This window comes from Lissotriton helveticus, chromosome 6, assembly GCF_964261635.1.
Source record: "Lissotriton helveticus chromosome 6, aLisHel1.1, whole genome shotgun sequence".
Lineage (NCBI taxonomy): Eukaryota > Metazoa > Chordata > Amphibia > Caudata > Salamandridae > Lissotriton > Lissotriton helveticus.
In genome coordinates this window covers 36,230,732-36,251,978 of record NC_136067.1, presented here as the reverse complement: position 1 = coordinate 36,251,978, position 21,247 = coordinate 36,230,732, and positions in this window count along the sequence as shown.

Sequence of the window (21,247 nt, the reverse complement as noted above, 5' to 3'; positions counted from 1 at the left end):
ACACCACAGGTCTGTTGACACAGCCTGGGTAAGGTGGTGTAATCACCCCTTACTTAGATATAGTATACCTATATCTACCTTTATATATATACACATATACACCTATAAGCCACTCCTATGGTAGGCCTCGACAATCCTGGAGGCAGAGTGCTTGGTTTTATGTGAGAGGGTGCCCTAGCATGAGCTGAGCCCCTCTGCAGCTTTTGGACCCATCTCCTTATAGCAGTTCTATGATATAGCCATGCCATATACTGTTAAGTGCATTATAATCCTTGCAGTTAATGCTAATTTTGGTTTGGCTTCATCAAACATGTTGTGTAAGGTGTCAAACACTTTGGAATACTACCCCCGCCAATTCTGGCGGCGGGGGAAGCATTCCACCCTTCTAGAAGGAAAAGACATGCAAGTTACTGCTTTACCCGGTTAAAGTTAAACAGAGCCTCAACATCACAAAATGGATGCTGCTGCCACAGTCACGAGTCTGACCTCCTGTTGCTGGGGGAAACTCCGGCAGGGGAGGCCTGGACAATAGGTTTCCTGTCCAGGGAGGTGCCAGCACCTCCCCAGACAGGGGTTTTGTGTATTGGGGCAGGGAGGGCTGCATTCAGTGAATGCATCTAGACACTGCCTGGGGCACACAAGGTGCTCCATGCATAGCCCGGTTCAAACCAGTTGCTGGGGCGCTCAGCCCCAGCTCTGCCGCGAAACTGGACAAAGGGAAAGGGGTGTAACCACCCCTTCTCAGATCCACCCATAGGAGGGACCTTAGCAGGTAATCCAGCCCCCATCCTTAGAATAAGTAAAGGAGCTGTGTCCCCAGGACTTTAGATTATCCTGGACGAATCTTTGTAAGACATATCTTGGACCTTCGACATTCCATTATGACTGGAAGATGGAAGACATCTCCCTTGTGGTCAAGGAGTGACCACCCTGTGCAAACAGGCACCAAAAACAACTTCGCCGGTCTGCAGTTTCAAGGCTCCCGTCGGAACCCGAAGACTCTGCGACTCAAGAACTGCACTTCCAGACTTCTCTGACCCCGACCCACATCAAAGCTGAGACCCATGGCGGACACGAGACGTGGGAACCGGACATCTTGGACATCCTGCATTTTGCTACCTGCACTCCTTTCCTGAAGCCTCAGTAAGTTGTGCATTGGGGTACGAGAAGCCCCAGCCACAAGCATCATTTGTGCCGAAGCTCAGGCCCCCACACTCCGCAAGTGTCCCGGGGGCCCCTCCTTTACATTTGTGCTTGACGCGTCTTCCCGGTTCCTTGCCAGTTGGCTAGTGAGCCCCCTGAAGACGCCATCTTGAATCCAACTTGCGATCCTGGTTGCTCCAGGCTTGCTCTAGCTTCCCTAAAAAGGAGAAGCGCCACAGACCTTGCTGGTCTACAACAGAGCCAATCTCGACATCCTGCGTGGGTTGCGGTTGCCAAGGCTTGTTGGGTCCAATCCGGATACCGACGCCGCAGTCATCTAGATCCATTGGGACAGGTCGAATCCAGCTCCTGGTCATCGTCTATGCCTCCTTGACCTCGTGGCTGAAGAGACAAACTCACCTTCTTCACCTTCAAGCACCCGACATCGCCTGGTACCTTCCTGGTCACTGGCTAGTGACCCAGACTCTGTCCCCTCTGCTTTCAGGTTCTTCACATCACCGACCCACCCTTGGATCCACCCGGACACTTTTCCTCTGGTCGCCTGCAGCACTTCTTTGCAGCTCTCCATAGAAAACTACGACGGAACCCGACACAAAAAGACACCTATGCACCCGGCTTCCCTGCGTGAGGTAACACGAGTACTCCGGTGCTCCCGTGGGTCTTGACTCTCGAAGTGTCCTAGTTTAAAAGGGTTCCATCCTAGTCCATCCGGAAGTGTCCTTAAATTGTAAATTTGTATCTTTTACGAACTCCTCAGAAAGTCAATGGCAACCCGCGCCTGTGTTTAGACACTGCACGCGGCTCCCGTGGTTCTCCTACTTCCTAACCATGGGTTGATGTTATAATCCAGTAGTCCAGAAGGCAGGAACTTGGGTTATGAATAGTTTATTTGAATACAACTACACAGCTCATCATCTGCCAGTATCTTCTAGTACAACAGTCTCCTAGTCTTAAAGCATAACATTCTACCATGTACTGGAAATACATGACATCATAAACTAGATGCTGACTTGACTAGCATCTTAAAGGAACACAGTACTATTTATTAAGAAGTAGAATACAACATACCTCCTTTTCTTCTAAAGGAAAGAAAAATACAAAAGATAAAAACACTTAAAGAAAACTTAGTATGAAAACAATTGGATATCACTCACGAAATCTGTAAGGTAAATTGATAGATCTAGAACTTTTCCTACTGGGTAAATTCATACTGTTGGTAAGTATGTCACCTTGTTGTTGAGGAGCTACAGTAACTTCTTTAGTTTTAGCTTTCACAACTTTCGAAAGATTCCACCAACATCCTCCTTCAACTTGAACAGCATTATTACCTATTCTCACAATTTTGATAGGTTGACTGTACTTGCTTCTCCCTTTCTTTACATGTGTAGAGTTCTTTATTTTTATAAAATCCCTCACACACAAAGTGACAATCTTTGTTTTTTTCTTACGATCAAACCAACATTTTTCTCTATCTTGAGCTACCATAGAATTTGACTTGACTGTTTGTCAGACAATGAAATGAGTCTGTCTTAGAAATATTTTTGGCGACGCGGTCCTACACAGCTGAACCCACGCAAGAAATTTTTTTTCATCAAACCTCAACCTCAACCTCAAGAAACCAAAAATATGTTATAATCCAGTAGTCCAGAAGGCAGGAACTTGGGTTATGAATAGTTTATTTGAATACAACTACACAGCTCATCATCTGCCAGTATCTTCTAGTACAACAGTCTCCTAGTCTTAAAGCATAACATTCTACCATGTACTGGAAATACATGACATCATAAACTAGATGCTGACTTGACTAGCATCTTAAAGGAACACAGTACTATTTATTAAGAAGTAGAATACAACAGTTGTTTAGTGTAGCCCCAGCGATTCCCCAGGCCCTAGGCCTGCTTTCTAACTCTCACGTGGTACTTGTACCACTTTCTTAGTATATGGTTTGTGAGGCCCCTAGGGCATAACGTATACTGTGCAACTTATCGTATATTAACTGTGTGACTTGTATTTTTACCTCTGACCTCATAAAGAGTGCAGAGGGGTTGTGTTTAGATTAAATACATATATATTTGATATATACCTTGTGTGGTGTCCTTTCATTTGGTATTCAAGGGATTCTAATTGGTAAAACAACTTGCTTAACTCGCCTACTGAAGTCTTAGTCTGAAGACTGCTGGTCCATGGTACCACTAGGATAGCTTGTCTACAAGGTTGACTTTACAACCACCATCGATAAGGGTCGATTAGACTGGTACAAGGTGCCCACTAGAACTAGTGGACATCAAATCCCAGGCTAACCTCTCACAGGGGTTTTTTCACCCACTCCTAAAAGAACTGAACTTGCTCACATGCTCCACTGTGCCTTATAGTATATGGTGAAAACATCTCCTAAAGGATTACTTAAAATCTCTTTTAAGGTAGCACCCTCATTATTTTCAAATTCCGCACTGAATTTGTCATCCTGCTGAATATCAAACACATATTCATCATTTTCCTTAATGTCATCAGACATAGATCCTTATCCCAACGCCATTTTATAAACATCATCCTGTGTCTCGCTTTGGACACCTTTGCTTTGCGTGCCGCTTTGGCCATGCTTCTTTGTGATGGAATTTAATCCATCCTTTCCTTTTTTTACATGGTTATGCCTTCTAAATGCTTACTCTTTATTAACTCTTTTCCTCCTTTCACACTATTATCATTTCCTCTTTCTCTGATAAGGAGCAAAATTCATCATCTGACCCAATGTCCTTTCTTTACTTAATCTTCAAAATACTATCAATTGTTTCCTTAACCTGTGCTTTCATTTCATGTTGAATTCATTTTCTAATAACTTCCGAAGTTATCTTTGACCCAAATATTTCCCAACTGTAATGTCCTGAAACCATACCTATAACTTAACCTAGAAAACATCCAAACTATATCAAACTAACACAAACCTATACCAAGAAATATACTGAAAAATCTAATATAACACTAAAACCTCAATAATTCGCAAATAAACTATATCATAACCTTAAACCAACTCTCTCCTCAGCAACGGTCTTTTTCTGGCCGACTGCTGTTTGGTAACAGGGACTTTTAGAGTGCGTACGTGGTTAGTTAAATAACCTAATGCACCCCAAGCCAAAAGGCCCTCTTTGACTCGAAAGACGCGGGCGTCACTTGTATGGTCCCTGTATACGGGATTTAATTACTTCAAAGAGTGTCTGACGCGAGCAGTCTCTCGCAGTATCGCACAAGACTAGTACAATTTCAACAATGCTGGAGCTCATGAAGAGGCTCAAGACTCACATGCAGGTCCGAGGCATTACTCCGTAACAGCCTCACGCCAAGGTCCCGGCTCTCCCTAACCTCTGGTAACTACATTTTAGCTATACTCAAGTTATCAATACAGTCTTAACTTGTATTTAAGGGCTACGCGCAAACTAGATCTTTTAGAGATACATAATCAAATACAATTGATTTCAATTGTTCTAAATTACCCTTATGAAAATTAAACTTCTTAATATATCCAAAAACTAAATAATGCTTCTGTAAATTAAAAGCGTAACAAGCACACACATCTAGTCAGGTAATGAAAACACACTTCAACTATTCATTAGTGGTACCTATCTTATCAGAAGCAGCATTTAAAAGAAGAAGAGTGTTCTATGAGGGAAATATTTATGGACTGTGGTGTTCTAGTTCTAGATGGAAATGTTATTGTTTGCAAGTTCTTTAACCCCTCCCATGCTCATGACGAGCTGAGCTCGTCATGAGCCACGGTACCCGTGTGCTCATGACGAGCTCAGCTCCTCATGACTGTTGGAACGCTCGCTCGCGGGGCTAATTCCCCTGCTGTGCTGAGCGTTCCATTAAACGGGCGTGGTCGTGACGAGCTAGTCATGAGCACCGGGGCGCTGTGCGCGCCCCACCTCCCCCCCAGCACAGCAGGGGAATGTGCCCCGCAGCCAAGGGGTTAAAGGTGCTGTAGAAGTGGCAATTAAGATTAATGCATAATGGTAGCCGTTGGTCTTGAAATGAAATCAGCTGACTGGCTGATGCTGCTGTTGGAAGTAGATATTTACCCAGAATGTCAGACATTATTATTCCATGGCCGAGAAAGATTCTTAATATATAGAAAATGTGCTCTCATTCTAGCTTCTGAAGAACCTTTCATAAACTCTACAAGAACATCATGAGAGAAAACGGTTTTCTCTCAAACATGGTTCATCAAATCCCAGCAGAGTATCAGCATTTTGCACAGGATAAAATCCCCCTAGAACACACCACAATTCCTAAAATGAATATGGTACCGCCAGCAAATGATTTATATTGTGACAAAGATCTGTTATCACCCTCTTTATGTTGTTCTTTTTTGGCTCTAAATAATGCCACCTCCCCAGGGCCTGCAACAGCTTCCACAACATGCGTCTTTGTTGTGGCCAGCCAATCAAAGGAGATTCCTTTGGCCTGTTGGGGTCAGGGCATACTCCTCTTTTCTCCTTAAAAAATTTTTCCCAATTTATTCTCAGAACGCAGGGGCCATGTCGGAGTCCTGTAATGGCTGCCACAATATTTTTTTCAAGTTGTGGGTAGCAAATTAGGATTGACCAGTCCCCTTTAAAGAAGCCGATCAGAGCATATCTGGCCAATAACAAGCCAGATTCATTAATATTTTCAACTTTTCATGCCCAACTGATGCTTCTCTTTAAACTCTAATGTCCCAAAAATGGATGAACAGATTTACACCAAATACCAAAGAACACGCTTTTTGAGTAAAGTTTTAACTTTTGTCCAAATATGGTTTAATTCTGTTTTGTTGTTTTTCTGTAGCTGTGACAGAAACTTCCTATAAAAGTTATGATGGGAAATCAATGTTCCGGGACTCGCCCTCCCCCAACTTTTCTTTGCCCCTACATATGGTTGATCACAAAACTTTTCATAGTGGAGCTAAGAAGGATTAACTGTTTTTGAGAAGTTTTGTGAAAATTTATCAAATAAGGCCAAAGTTTTTACCAAAACAATAAACACTCTTCCTATGGAAACTGTGACCTAACGAAAAAGTTTTCTTACCTGTCGGTGTAGTTTTGCAGCTTGAAGACCTTTCTGGATTCACTATGCTGTGCATTATTCCGCGGTCTTGTGGTTGGGTCCGGATTCGTAGTCTTTTCTTTGTTTTTTTTTGTTTTTTTTCTGTAGCCCAGGTGGGCGTCGGCGTCACACCCCCTTGGGTGTATTTCCGGTGACGTCGGCATGCTTCCTGCGGAAGCTCCCACTCTTGGGCGCCATCTTCGGGGTTTTTTTTTCCGTGTTTCTTTCGTTTCCGAAGTAATGGCAATGTTCTATTTAGTTGATATTTTACCGCTTTGTACTTTTAAAAGTCCTTTCTTTTTTTGTTAACCACCTCTTCTCTCTCCAGCCTCATCTTTCTGGCGGAGGTGGGTGGGTTCGCTAGTGAATCCAGAAAGATCTTCAAGCTGCAAAACTACACCGACAGGTAAGAAAACTATTCGTTTTGCAGCGTGAATCTTTCTGGATTCACTATGCTGTGCATAGATTTTGTAGCGGTTTCTCATCTCTGTGGCGGCTGGGTGGAAGATGAGCGTTGGGTGTTGAATATGTGCTGTAGCACCTTCTGTCCAACTTGAGCTTCCTTGTTCATTTGTATGTCCACACAGTAGTGCTTCGTGAACGTGTGCACCGAAGCCCATGTTGCCGCCAGGCATATGTCCTCTATGGGTGTGTTAGCCAGGAAGGCTATTGTAGCGCCCTTCTTCCTAGTGGAGTGGGCACGTGTCCCCTCTGCCAGCTCTTGTCCTGCACGCTTGTGGCAGAGTTGAATTGTCTGTGCGATCCATCGTGCAATGGTCTTTTTGGTTACTGCTTTCCCCATGAAGCGGTTTGCGAATGACACAAAGAACTGTTTTGTTTTCCTGTGTCCCTTCGTCCTTTCCATGTAGTGCATGACTGCCCTTCTGGCGTCCAGGGTGTGCAGAGCTCGCTCTGCGCTAGTTGTTGGTTTTTGGAATAAACTCGGTATCTGGATAGACTGGTTCATGTGAAATTTGGATACCACCTTCGGCATGAAGTGTGGGTCAGTCCTCATTACAACTCTATCATTGTGTATTTGTATGTAGGGTTCTTGTAGCGTCAGCGCTTGAAGCTCGCTTACTCTGCGTAAGGACGTTATTGCAACCAGGAAGGCTGTTTTCATAGTTAGCATCTTTAGGGAGGCCTTGTGAAGTGGTTCAAAGGGCTCTTTCATGAGTTCCGTTAGGACTGTGTTCAAGTTCCATGCAGGTGGCGGCACCCGCTTGGGTGGTGCGATCCTTTTCGCTCCTTCTAGGAATCTCTTCACCACCTGTGATGTGAAGAAACTCCTGCACGTTTCTCCCCTTGTGTAGGCCACTATCGCTGCCAAGTGAACTCTTAAAGAGGATGAGCTAAGGTTCTTCTCCAGCAAGTGCGTCAGGTAACTTAGCACTGTGGAGTCCCTCTTCATTTTATTGTGAAGTCTTTCTTGTCTGCACCATATTGTGAATCTTTTCCATTTCGCAACGTAGCACTTCCGATTGCTGGGCCTTCGTGCCTCCCGAAGGACCCTCAGGGTGCTTTCTGGCAGTCTCAAATGTGCGAACTCTATGTCCTCAGGAGCCACGCTACTAGGCTCATGCTCTCTGGCTCTGGATGTAGTACCTCTCCGTTCTGCATGGAGAGTAGGTCTTTCCTCCTGCTGAATCTGTGGGGTGCACACTGTGTCATTTCCATGATCTGCGAGTACCATGTCTGCCTCGCCCACTGTGGTGCGACCAGTATCAGTGTCATGTTGCTCGCTCTGCACTTGCTCAGCACTCTGTGCATCAGTGGTATCGGGGGAAAGGCGTAAGCAAATGTCCTTGACCAATCTATCCATAGGGCATTCCCCAGTGACCCCTCCTCGGGCTGCCTGGATGCGAAGTTTTGGCATTTTGCATTCTGGCGTGTGGCAAACAGGTCCACCGATGGTGTCCCCCATCTGTCGAACAGGCACCTTGTCTCCTGAGCATTGAGCTCCCACTCGTGGGATGCCGATGTCTGCCTGCTGAGCCAATCGGCTTGTATGTTGTCCTTCCCTGGTAGGTGTATGGCTAGCAGGTCTATCTTGAGAGGGATGTCCCATCTCCATATCTCCTGCGCCAGCGTTGAAAGCGGGGCTGACTGTGTGCCCCCCTGCTTGTTGATGTAGAACATCGCAGTGGTGTTGTCTGTCTGTATCAACACCTTGTGTTTGTACAGTCTTGTTTGAAAGGCTTTCAGTGCAAGGAAGATTGTCTTCAGTTCTAGGTAATTGATGTGCTTTGCCGCATCTGTTGGCGTCCACAGTCCCCTCACCTTGAGCTCCTCCATGTGAGCGCCCCATCCCTTCAGGGATGCGTCTGTGGTGATGGTCACTGTTGGCGTTGGGGGCGTTAGAGGCTTTCCCCATGTTATGTTCTCCATGGTCCACCATGCCATCTCCTTCTGCACTGCGTGCGTTACAACCACTAGATCCTCCCAACCGCCTGTAGCTTGTGACCATTGCTCCTGTAGCCATTCTTGAATGGGTCTCATGTGGAGTTGTACATTTGGTACCAGGTGGATGCATGATGCCATCATGCCCATGATCTTGCTCGCAGTCCTCACTGTCCGAGCTTGCCCCTTCCGGTAGAGGCGAGTTTCCTTCACCAGCGCCCTCGCCCTCTTCTCGCTGGGGAACACCTTGCCCTGTAAGGTGTTGATCTGTGCTCCCAGGAAGATCTTGACCTGTTCCGGCTCCATTGATGATTTCTTCCAATGGATGGAGAACCCCAGGCTTGTGAGCGTGCTCGTCACTGTATGTGCGTGCTGCTTGCATTTTTGGTCTGAGTTTGCTTTCACCAGCCAGTCGTCCAGGTAAGGGTATACGTGTATTCCTTGCCTTCGTAGGTGCGCTGCGACAGCTGCGAGGCACTTTGTGAAAACTCTTGGTGCTGATTTTAGTCCGAAGGCCAGTGTCGTGAACTGGTAGTGGCTTTCTCCAATGGTGAACCTGAGCATGTGTTTGTGCTTTCTGTTCATTGGGATGTACAAGTAGGCGTCTTTGAGGTCTATTGTGACCATGAAGTCCCCGGTCTGCAATTGTGGGAGCACCTCTTGCAGGGAGGTCATTTTGAATTTTTGCGTTCTTATGAATTTGTTCAGGAACCGTAAGTCCAGAATGGGTCTCATTGTCTCGTCTACCTTTGGTACCAGGAAGTACGTTGAGTATATTCCTGTGTTTCTCTCCTTGAAGGGTACCCGTTCTATGGCCTGCTTCCGCAGGGGTTCCTTTGCCTCCTCCTGAAGACACTGCAGCTGCTTGCTTGCTAGTGTTTTTCTTTTTGGTTTTCTGCTTGTTGGCCTCCCCTCCAACTCTATGCAGTATCCGAATTGGATAATGTTAAGGATCCATTTGTCTGATGGGATTTCTCTCCACTCTCGGAGGTAAAATCTTAATCTTCCTCCCACTGGTGTCATGTGGTCGTAGGTGTCTAGTTTGTCTTGACCCATCTGTACGTGCTGCCCCCTGGGATCTTTTTTGTGGGCGGGCACACGGAGTTTTTTTAAGTCACTTAGAGGTGGGCTGCTGCCCCCCTCTTCTATTTTGTCCCCGTCCATTTCTCCCTCGAAAGGACTGGCCTCTTTGTTGGTACTGCCAGGACTGCTTCTGCTGACCATGCTGAGCCTGCGAGTCTGCCTGGTGCGTTTGCTGGAAAGCCTGGTGTGATGTACCTGGCTGGTTTCCGCCTCTCCCGCCGGGCCTGCGTGACGGGGTGCCCCTCTTGTTCCCTCTGAACTGCAATGCTCCCATGGATCTTGCTGTTTCGTTATCTTTCTTTAGTTGACTGAGCTTCTCATCAACTGTTGTTCCGAAAAGTGTGTTGCCGTTGAACGGTGTGTTCAGGATGCTGTGTTGCACCTCCGGTTTGAAACCTGAGATCCTGAGCCAGGCGTGCCTCCTTTCCGTGACGCCCATCATCATGAGCCTGCTGGCGGTGTCTGCCCCATCCAGGGCTGTCTTAAGGCAAGAATTTGCCGCGTTTTTTCCCTCTTCAACCAGCTTTTCGGCCTTCTGCCTGGCATCCTGGGGCAGGTCCTTCACCAACTGCCCCAGCCCTTCCATGATCTGGTACATGTGCCTGTTTATCAGGGCGTTGGAATTAGCCATGCGCCAGTGGGTCGCGGCATTCCGCTCGATCCTTCTGCCCACCAGATCCATCCTTTTGCTCTCCTTATCCGGTGGCGGGCCCGAGGTAGTGGGTACGTTAGCCCTCCTCCTTGCTGTGGCCGTGATAATGGAGTCTGCGGAGACCGTGCCCTGAATGTAGGCCGGGTCCTTTGTGGAATGCTTGTACTTCTTCTCAGTTCTGGGAGTTACTGCCTTGCATGATGCGGGCTCCCTGAATGCTGCCTTCCCCTGAGCCAAGACGCTTTAGAGCATTGGAAGGAACTGGCTCCTCGTTTGTGTTGGGAGCAATGTTTCTAGAAGGAAGTCTGCTTTCTGCTTCTCTTCGTCGAGCTTGAAAGCTGCTGCGGCAGATTGTATCACCGAGTTGTAGGCCCCGATGTCGTCCGGCGGCGAGGGCCTCGAGGGGTAAGTGTCGACCACCTCCTCCGGGCTGTCGGTGTCGACATCTATGTAATCTACCTCCTGTAGGTCAGAGGGTGCCGACTCTGTGTCCGTCCTGCTTTCCTCTTCCTCCCCATAGTTGTAACTATCATAGGGATTCTCGTACTCCTCCTGGTCGTCGATCACCTCGACGTCCTGGTCTTGTTCCTCGGCGACTTCGGCGATCTCATCCTCCTCCTCGACCGCCTCCACCACCGGTGGCTTGGCCTTGTGAGGGATCGTGAAGGCTTTCATCTTTGCATCGAAATCTTTCTTCCGCTGCATGATGTTCTCCATTTCGGCCTCGAGGCGCCTTCTCTTCTTCTCCATCTCGGCCGCGTGTTCCGTGTCGAATGGGTCGGCCGTTCTTTTCGGCGGATGGCTCGTCGCCGTGCCTTTCGGTGTCGAAGTTTTCGACATCGACGTCGAACCGGATTTTGGGTCTCTGGTCGTCGTCGTCAGTTTTGGGTCTTTCTCCCTCGGCGTCGATCGATCCTTTTCGTGGACGATTTTCGACATTTTCTGCTGATCAGCAGCTCTCGGCGCCGGGGACTCCTTCTCGGAGGATCCGCTGGGCCTGGGAGTAGAGCGGGGCCTCCTTTTTCCTGAGCTGGGTTCCAGGAGAGGTGAGGTACACTCCCTGTACTATTCAGGTGAGTAACATTAGTAAAATAAATTGGCTTAATTAGTAGAAGCCAGTGCCAGGTCTTTCCTGTTTTGATAGGACTTACTACAATTTATTTCTTGTTTCTTGTTAACAGATGTAAGAGACACCGTTTGGTACAGAGGAACACGATTTTGGACTATTTATGTATATCCTTTACAGATTGTCGTTACGTTCACTTTATGTATGCAGTAGCTAATGCTTAGAACTCTGGCCCTGAAGAAAGCCATGGGATCTTGTCCCTACCGGCTGAAACATGTTGGCCTTGTAAATGCAGTTATATGTTTAGACTGCTTCCTCTGCATTGTTCTTGTTTGTTTGAGGGAAAGGACAAATTACATTAGACTTTTTCGCCTATTGATCCTTTTACCCCTTGTTTTTAACTCACACATCTTTTGATTTTTGCACTGCACTCGATCCCATCTTTATCATTTGTTCATGGGTACCTTAGCGACTGATGGTGCGACCCAATTGAGTAAGGGCGATGGATGGGTCTCATTGATCAAGAGACATACCACCCCATTTTTGGACGACCAAATGAGAACACTTGATCTACATACCTATTTGATGGGAATCCAACACATCTCTGTACGGGTCTTACCAACAATCTCAGTAGGTCCTTCGACAGGTTTGTCCTGGCACACATTCTGATATAGAGACTTATGTAGCTCTATTAGCGCCTAACTCACTTATGTAGGAGTTTTGTAGCAGCTCGGAGTACTTGAAGCTCCGTTATAGACCCCCGGTTCTTTTGTTGTTAGGATTACAGTTAGGGGGATACGAACTGGGCAGGTCTTTAAATTTCCCTCAGACCCTTCTTCAATTGTTTGTGTTTTACTGATCGGAGAAGCCTGCCATCGAAGGGGAGGGCCAGAGACAGTAGTCTTGAGCTCCTGATGAAAGGGTATTCTTTTGAAATGGAGAAAGACCTTAGAGCAGATCAGTAGTACCACTTGTAGAGCAAGAAAAATAATCTAAAACTGTAAAAATTCAATTTTTTTTAGTTTCCTCTATTTATTGTTAAAGGTTTCATTCTAAATTTGAAGTTAGGAGTGGGCCAGTTTGTTTGACCGACCTCCATATACAGGAAGACATTTCTATATGAACGTGAGCTGCCAATACCTGAAATTCTGAACGGGTTATTGGAAATTTGGAGTGTGGCAACAACAGAAAAGTGGATATTAACCCGTTTACTGCTTTGAACGTTCAGCGCCAGTGCTGAACGTTCGAAGAAACGGGTGAAGCCGCGTCGACCGTGCGCAGCACCAGGGAGGTAGTTTGCGCGACGTCCAACGGCCGACGGCAGCAGCGAACGGGTTAAATTGGATTATCTTGAGGTGAGAACATCCTTGCTATCCTACATTGTGTACTTCTGGTAGTACAGAGGATTCTAGCACCTTTATATAACGGTTAAATGAAAAGAAATTGAAGTAAAAAATGCAATTCTGATAACACACTTCTACGTACAGTATTTAAAAAACTCATAGCTAGATACATACACAGAGACACCTAGAATAAAGAGACCATAGAATGTGTTTTTATTATAAATCTTCAAAAATATCTGTTAAAGTTGTGCGGTTATTTTTATACATCCCAGCTACAATTTCCAATAAGATGTCGTTTTTACCATTTTTCACACCCTGCTTAGGCATATCTAAAATACATTTGTAAAGTGCTACCACCAGAGGGCTTAAATCCAAGTAAAAATTCAATTTACAAAATTCAAACCCATGCATCCCATTTATTAACAAAAGCATTAGAAGAAACAGAGGGCGGCAGGCATAACATGCGGCACTCTGAAAACAGCAGAAGCCGCTTCATATGAACGAGTTGCAACACAAAACTTGTCTTTGTAGCGGGCCCTAGAATTGTGCTTTTGGTTTTAATCAACTGTACTGCCTAAAGCGCTAAAAGGACTACTGGGACCTAAATAATATTGCTCATTAAATCATATAACCTCAAACAGTAAACGCAAGCAATGAAAGAGTCCAAAATTCAACTGCGCTTGCACTGAAACTCCTTGAAGCATTAAGGTGGCTTTCATTAAAGCTTGTGACATAACAGATTGCGTAGTTAGGTTGGGTAAAATTTGAAAGCTCCAAAAGCAGACTTCATAACTTCCAAGCACACAATGTGAGTTCAAAAACCTTCAAATGACCTTCTGTAGCTGCTTTTGCTCTCCAAGATTCCTTTTGACCCCCTAATGTTGGATTGGAACCTGCTTCTGAAAGCTGCTGATCAATAGATGAATAGCCTGCTAATGCCTGTACTAACATGGCCAAGGTGCCTAATCGTACGCTGGTGTACCCTTCCAAGGTCTCTCAGAATGGAGGCTACTGTTAAAATTCCTCAACTGAAGAGGCTGGAGAAAAGGTGCAGAAAATAGAACAGGAGGCAAAAAGTCAAAGTGGGAAAAATACAGGACAGCAACATCATGGAATTTACCTGTAGGTAAATCAATTCCTTGGGTCTTTTTTGATGAACCCTGCATTGTTCCGAGAGGACGTATTAACCCCTTCACTGCGGGGTGTTTCCCCCCCCCGCTGTGCGGGGGGCCGCACGCGGTGCCGCTGTGCTGGTGACGAGCTCGGCTCGTCATGAGGCACAGCGGAGCTGCCCTCATGACGAGCTGAGCTCGTCACAGCCACACCCGTTTTCGAACGTTCAGCACAGCGGGGAAGTTATCCCCGCGTGCGAACGTTCCAACGGCTGCGACGAGCTCAGCTCGTCATGAGGGCAGCTCAACCGTCCCTCATGACGAGCTGAGCTCGTCACCAGCACACAAGGGGTTAAAAGGGCAGTATCGGAAGAGTGCACATGTAGTTGTCCATTGTCCCTCTACAGCTCTCTCCGCTGCATACATGTCTGGACAATATAACCTAAGCTGTCGTGGCTTTTGTGATGTGTGCATCAATGTCTGTATGAGGAAAGAACACTTGCAAAATGATGGCTCCAAATAGCAATCAGTTTGGAGATATGTGCCTCTTCACGTGATGAAAAAGTGGCCAGAGTAACAAGATCTCTGGATTTGTCCGGATAGAAGGTAATCTATACAGATAACCTTTATGGCTAAAGAGGCATAGAAGTAAATGAAAACGATGCAGTAAGACAAAGCGTTATCACTCGGGTAGAATCTGATCAACCACTATGGGATAAAGTAAGGATTTATACGAAGAAGCAACATGTTCTGATGAAAAAGTGTGGACAATTCAGAGGCACTGAGGTATATGAAGTTTCCTAATGCAAGTTGAGGAAGCGCTAGCGGACAGAAAAGCGATCTTGTAAGATAGCAATTCAGGCTCGAAAGAGGCAACGGATTCAGCTGACCTAAAAATAAGGCACCAGAGGATCAATGTTGATCCTATTAAGTTGTAAAAGTTATGAAAGCACAGCGGAAATGATAAAAACCCATAATTGTCAATTGCTTAATTGAATATTGAAAATTATTTCCCCGATTAGCTCCTGGAAGATGCGATATTTCTTCCAAATGTTAGTCTGAACAGTTGACTAACAGGATTCCTGTCTGTTTTCTAAGCACAGTAAATACTTTTACCCACTTAGTCATTACTAAGATTTGATGGGGGACCTTCTGCGAGCCATCACCGAAGTCCAATCTGTGACCGGTCCGACCTAGGTAGGCTCACGTCAGCTCTGCAGGATCCAGATTATGAGGCAGGTGACAGAATGGAAAGATGAACGCGTTTCCCTTGAGAGAAGATTTTGTGGCAGACAGGGGTGAACAGCATTAGCACAATTTAGCCGGAATAGCTGTAAGAATTAGAATTGGCCATCCTGGAGCTTCTAAAAACAAAGAGATATTGGTGATTGCTTTCATTTCTGGTGGACTGTTGAAAGTCAGGAGACACATAAAAAACATGAACATTTCAGACAAGTTAATCATAAGATCATCTCCCAGGGAGCTCAGGCACATGTCCATTCATGAAGGAGAGCTTTCGTGTTTGAAGGCAGTTCGTGGATGACTGTGCCCAATTTAGATCTTGGCGGACGGGTTACTCTGTCACAACGGTGATGGATATCCCGTCTGCCAAAATAATAAATCCCAGAGGATATAATGGGATTTATATTTCGGCGGACGGGATATCCGTCACCGTTGTGATTGAGTAACCCGTTCGACGTGATCTAAATCAAGCCCTCTGTCCTCAAAGATCAACTCTAGCGTCAGCTGGTTCGGCTTCCATTGATGGGATGCAGGGCAGGACCGGGCGATGCTGCCCGCCAGGGGATTGTGCACCACTCTAATATATGGCACTGAAAGCCATGCCCACCGATGGGTGTCCAGTTCTCGGATGTCTGTTGCCAGCTGCAGATGAATGGGGAGTGTGTACCATCCATGTTGTGTTATCGAACTAGTTGAACCGCTTTTTGGGGTTTGAAGAATTGTTTTCAATGTGTACGAGGAGAACGGACTGTGCCTATTGAGAGTATCCACTCCATTGAGAGTCCTTCCCCGAACAAAATTTTAAGATTCTTATTATTGAGAATTGGTCTGTGTAAGCCTCGAGCGAAGAGCACCTACACGTTAAGAGCGTAAGTTTGTTGTTTCGGGAAGAGCAGAACAGCTGTTGCTTAAAGCTCCATGTCTGGTCCCATTGTTCTCTCAAATGATGACAAACTGGGTCATTCGTAGCCGATGATCTGTGAAACCACTATTCACATTTCTGCCATTGAGGCATGAAACGCCTCTGGATAGCCACAAGTGCCTCATAGGGAGATGTGGGTGTCCCAATAGATAAAACCATCCACCATGGGAGGAGTGAGTACTTGGGTGTGTTTACAGAGTACCCCAAGCCAGAGATGGTTCAAAGGATTAGAGTCAGGAATGAGGGAGAATCTGAAATGGCACCTTCAGTAATGACCCATATCTTACCCTTCCCTGCAGACAAGATAGTGGCTGATGTAGAAGTTCCAAAGACGCTTGTGAGAGGAAACCCAATGCCCCTAGTAGGAAGAGCCTGTAAACTGCAGATTTAACAACAGCAGGAGTGCATGCTATGAAGTGCAGACAACAAACAATTGACAGGACATGGATGACTTGGGTGATCGCACACCACTGATGGTAGTGGGGATAAAGCCTTCTCCCTGCTGCTGCAGTTCAGTGTGTACATCCGCATCTGAAATCACTAGTGGGTCATGGACCATGGGGAAGACAACAGGACATTCTGGCTTGAGCAGAACCTGGTGGGTGTAGGTTATGCCCCTCTAGCACTTCCCCTGATTGAAGGGAAGACTGGGCTCTGGCCAGTACCGACTGAATAAAACTCACATTTACACAGGAACATTCCTGCCCACTCACAGGGAAGTAAATTAGGCAGTGGTAATGAAGTGCCAAGACATCAGGAGGTTTTCTAAGCCTTGCATGTAGTGCATAACTTTACAGTTCAGGCATCAGTGTTTCCCATCCTGATGGACAAACATCCAGGTTCTGCTGCATATTAAGCACTTTATACTTTGTGAAAGGCAAATCTTGTTAAATAGGTTGCCATTACAATGTCAGAGGACCCTTACGGCCCTCGCCTTCTTGACCCGAGTCAGAATGGGCAGGAGGAAAGCTGTACCTCCCTCAGGGTCGAAGAGTGAGGTTGGAGACATTTATAACCCTGGAAATACGCAAATTGAGCAGAAGGAAAGCTGTACCTCCCTCAGGGTCGAAGAGTGAGGTGGAAGACATTTATAACCCAGGAAAGGTGAAGAATGGGCCAGAGGAAAGCTGCACCTCCCTCAGGGTCGAAGAGTGAGGTGGGAGACATTTATAACCCTGGAAAGACGCAAATTGAGCAGAAGGAAAGCTGTACCTCCCTCAGGGTCGAAGAGTGAGGTGGAAGACATTTATAACCCAGGAAAGGTGAAGAATGGGCCGGAGGAAAGCTGTACCTCCCTCAGGGTCGAAGAGTGAGGTGGGAGACATTTATAACCCTGGAAAGACGCAAAATGAGCAGAGGGAAAGCTGTACCTCCCTCAGGGTCGAAGAGTGAGGTGGGAGACATTTATAACCCAGGAAAGGTGAAGAATGGGCCGGAGGAAAGCTGTACCTCCCTCAGGGTCGAAGAGTGAAGTGGGAGACATTTATAACCCAGGAAAGGTGAAGAATGGGCCGGAGGAAAGCTGTACCTCCCTCAGGGTCGAAGAGTGAGGTGGGAGACATTTATAACCCAGGAAAGGTGAAGAATGGGCCGGAGGAAAGCTGTACCTCCCTCAGGGTCGAAGAGTGAGGTGGGAGACATTTATAGTGGGAGACATTTATAACCCTGGAAAGATGCAAAATGAGCAGAAGGAAAGCTGTACCTCCCTCAGGGTCGAAGAGTGAGGTGGGAGACATTTATAACCCTGGAAAGACGCAAAATGAGCAGAAGGAAAGCTGTACCTCCCTCAGGGTCGAAGAGTGAGGTGGGAGACATTTATAACCCAGGAGAGGTGAAGAATGGGCCGGAGGAAAGCTGTACCTCCCTCAGGGTCGAAGAGTGAGGTGGGAGACATTTATAACCCTGGAAAGACGCAAAATGAGCAGAAGGAAAGCTGTACCTCCCTCAGGGTCGAAGAGTGAGGTGGGAGACATTTATAACCCTGGAAAGACGCAAAATGAGCAGAAGGAAAGCTGTACCTCCCTCAGGGTCGAAGAGTGAGGTGGGAGACATTTATAACCCAGGAAAGGTGAAGAATGGGCCGGAGGAAAGCTGTACCTCCCTCAGGGTCGAAGAGTGAGGTGGGAGACATTTATAACCCTGGAAAGACGCAAAATGGGCAGAAGGAAAGCTGTACCTCCCTTGGGGCCGAAGAGTGAAGTGGGAGACATTTATAACCCAGGAAAGACGCAGAAGGAAAGCTGTACCTCCCTCAGGGTCGAAGAGTGAGATGGGTGACACTTATAATACAGAAAAGACGATAAGTGGCACCATCCAGAGGAGTAGGATTCAACCGCCTGATTAAACTGAACCTATTGACTAAATCACAGAGATCTGATCCCAAGATTCTGATTTCCTGCACCTACCTCCTGGCTTGAAATGAAGACATGTTTCCTGTGGCATACACTAGCCTTTACCTCTGTTTCTTTCAGAGCAGTAGAGCACAAGGAGCAGGAATGGTGTTCAAGGTGCCATGCAACAGGGAACCCAATACATGTCTGGGTAACAAAGGAAACTGTGGCCCTAGGACCACGGTTTGAAAGTTGCTGCCACTTAAGCTGCAAGAGCACGTACAAAATAAGTGAGGAAATAAGAAGGGGAGAGCAGCTGAAGGAAATCGATGAGGGCTCCTCAGCAGAGAAACTCTAACTCTCTCCTCCTTGGAGCAGGATCATCAACAAAATGTGAACTGGTGAGGGAGCACATCTTTGCAATCAATGGAAGCCTGGCTGTGTCCCAACTGATGTGGCGGTGGGCTGCATACAGCTGTGATGAGCGGTTTTGAATCTCAGTTTTTGGTGGGGTGCAGGGTATTCCTGGATCAACACTAATGGCGCACGAATAATAGGCATACATTATTGGAAACTGCAAAAAGCATGGAACAACACTGAAATCAGCAACATTTAAAAATTGTGGTGCCTCTAAACAGCAAACTTCCACAGTTCTAGATGGAAGCAAGTGAAGCAAGGGTGGAGACGTGCTCTTCTCTGGTGCAGCTTTCATCCACCTGAGGTAAACTGGGCACAAGGAAGCAGCCAGTGGCATTTGTTCCCACATCAGTGTGCACATCAGCCTGGCAGTTGTAGGAGTACAGACTCAAACTAGGGTTTTTGCCTCAAACTTGTCGCTCTAACGCAGTGGAGCTCACAGCCATGTTTCAGCATTTCCGCTTCACAGGTTTTAACCCTCAACCACATTCAAGACCACACCAGATCAGATCTGGACTGTTTCGACTGGACCAGGCGTAATGCGAAGCTTAATCGGGGCAACGCGTGGACAGGATTTTCACCCAACAAGACACAAAAGACTTTATACTTGTCTTCCGAGCACTCAAGATATTATATTCAGTCTTGGATATGTAATTCTTCCAATTTTAATGTCCAAAATAAATGCACTCCAATCCAAGTTCCATGACATAATTCAATGCAGCCAACACGTGTTTCGTCCAGTCAAATTAGACATATGACTTCTTCAGGGCTGAACCCAAATAACATAATAAATAACATTCTCACAAAATAAAGTTTTTTACAATTAGTGTTACCACAATTATTCCAAAATTGTTCCATCATATATTGGGAACTGAAAGATTAGAAATAAGAAGGGGACACCCCCAAATTCGTGCCTGAGTCACCACCTAAGACCTATAAGATGGTTAGGATGAGTATAAGTACCAAACGTCCCAATTATTAAGTAGATTGGATAAATCACACTACAAGTCAGCATTGATTAGTCATTCAATGCCTCTAAAAGTATCAGGATGTGGTTTTAAGGTGACACCATTACACCCACTTACAAAACTTTATTTTGTGAGAATGTTATTTATTATGTTATTTGGGTTCAGCCCTGAAGAAGTCATATGTCTAATTTGACTGGACGAAACACGTGTTGGCTGCATTGAATTATGTCATGGAACTTGGATTGGAGTGCATTTATTTTGGACATTAAAATTGGAAGAATTACATATCCAAGACTGAATATAATATCTTGAGTGCTCGGAAGACAAGTATAAAGTTTATCAAACCACTTCTGTGGTTTACTGCTGGGGGTGTGGTAACCATCCCCGTCCCTCCTGAGCACCACTGTACGAATTGTCATTGAACTTTGACCTGGACTTGCAGTGCGCTCGTTTTAACTGTTATCATTGTTTTTGGAAGACACAAAAGACTCCAGTGTTCATGAGCACGGATAGAAGGAATCCATGAATACCACCAGGTGGGATTGGAGTAGACTCAGGACTTTAGGAGTGGACCCTCCATGAGAGATGCTATGACTGCCGTCCCGTCCTTCACTGCTGATTTCTGCAAAACAACTTTTGAGTTCAGCCAAGAGCTCAAAAAGCAGTTTTTAAAATGGATATTTCAATTCCAACTTTTTGTATCAGGGAAACAAATCACTTGTTAAGGACTAAAAACTGTACTTCTCTGGTAGGTAAAATTATAATATTTAGACTTCTGCAAGCTTCTTCTGCAGCTGGTATTGAATACTGAACAAATATTTTTACTCACATTTTCGCTACGGATGAGACAGCACAACATGTCACTGCTGCCCTCACTGATTTGACGTCTCACTAGGAGGAGGCAAAGCCAGGCTGGTGAACCTGGATGTAGACATTTCAGGCTAAGACTTGGGCAGACTCCTGATGCAATGGCAGGGCAGCGCAAGCGGAGGTTTGGGCAGAATGGTGCATACTGATGTATCAGAAGGCAGTGCAGTCAGAGGGCTGGGTAGACTCTGGGTATCCTGATGTGTGAGAAGAACAGTGAAGGTGGCGGCTTGGGCAGACTAGTACATATTCTGACATATCTGTCAGGCAACAGATGGAGGCTTGGGCAGACTCTGGTGTATCCGGACATCATTAGGACAGTGAAAGTGGAGGCTGTGCAAGACTCTGTTGTCCTTGCATTATCACTAGGGCAGAGCAGGCAGAGGCTTGGGCAGACTCTGCCGAGTCACTGGGGCAGTGAAGGCGGAGGCCTGGGCAGACTCTGGTGTATCCTGATGTATTGGGACAGTGCAGATAGCAGCTTGGGCAGACTCTGATGTATCCTGATGTATTGGGACAGTGAAGATGGCAGCTTGGGCAGACTCTGGTGTATCCTGATGTATTGGGACAGTGCAGATGGCGGCTTGGGCAGACTCTGGTGT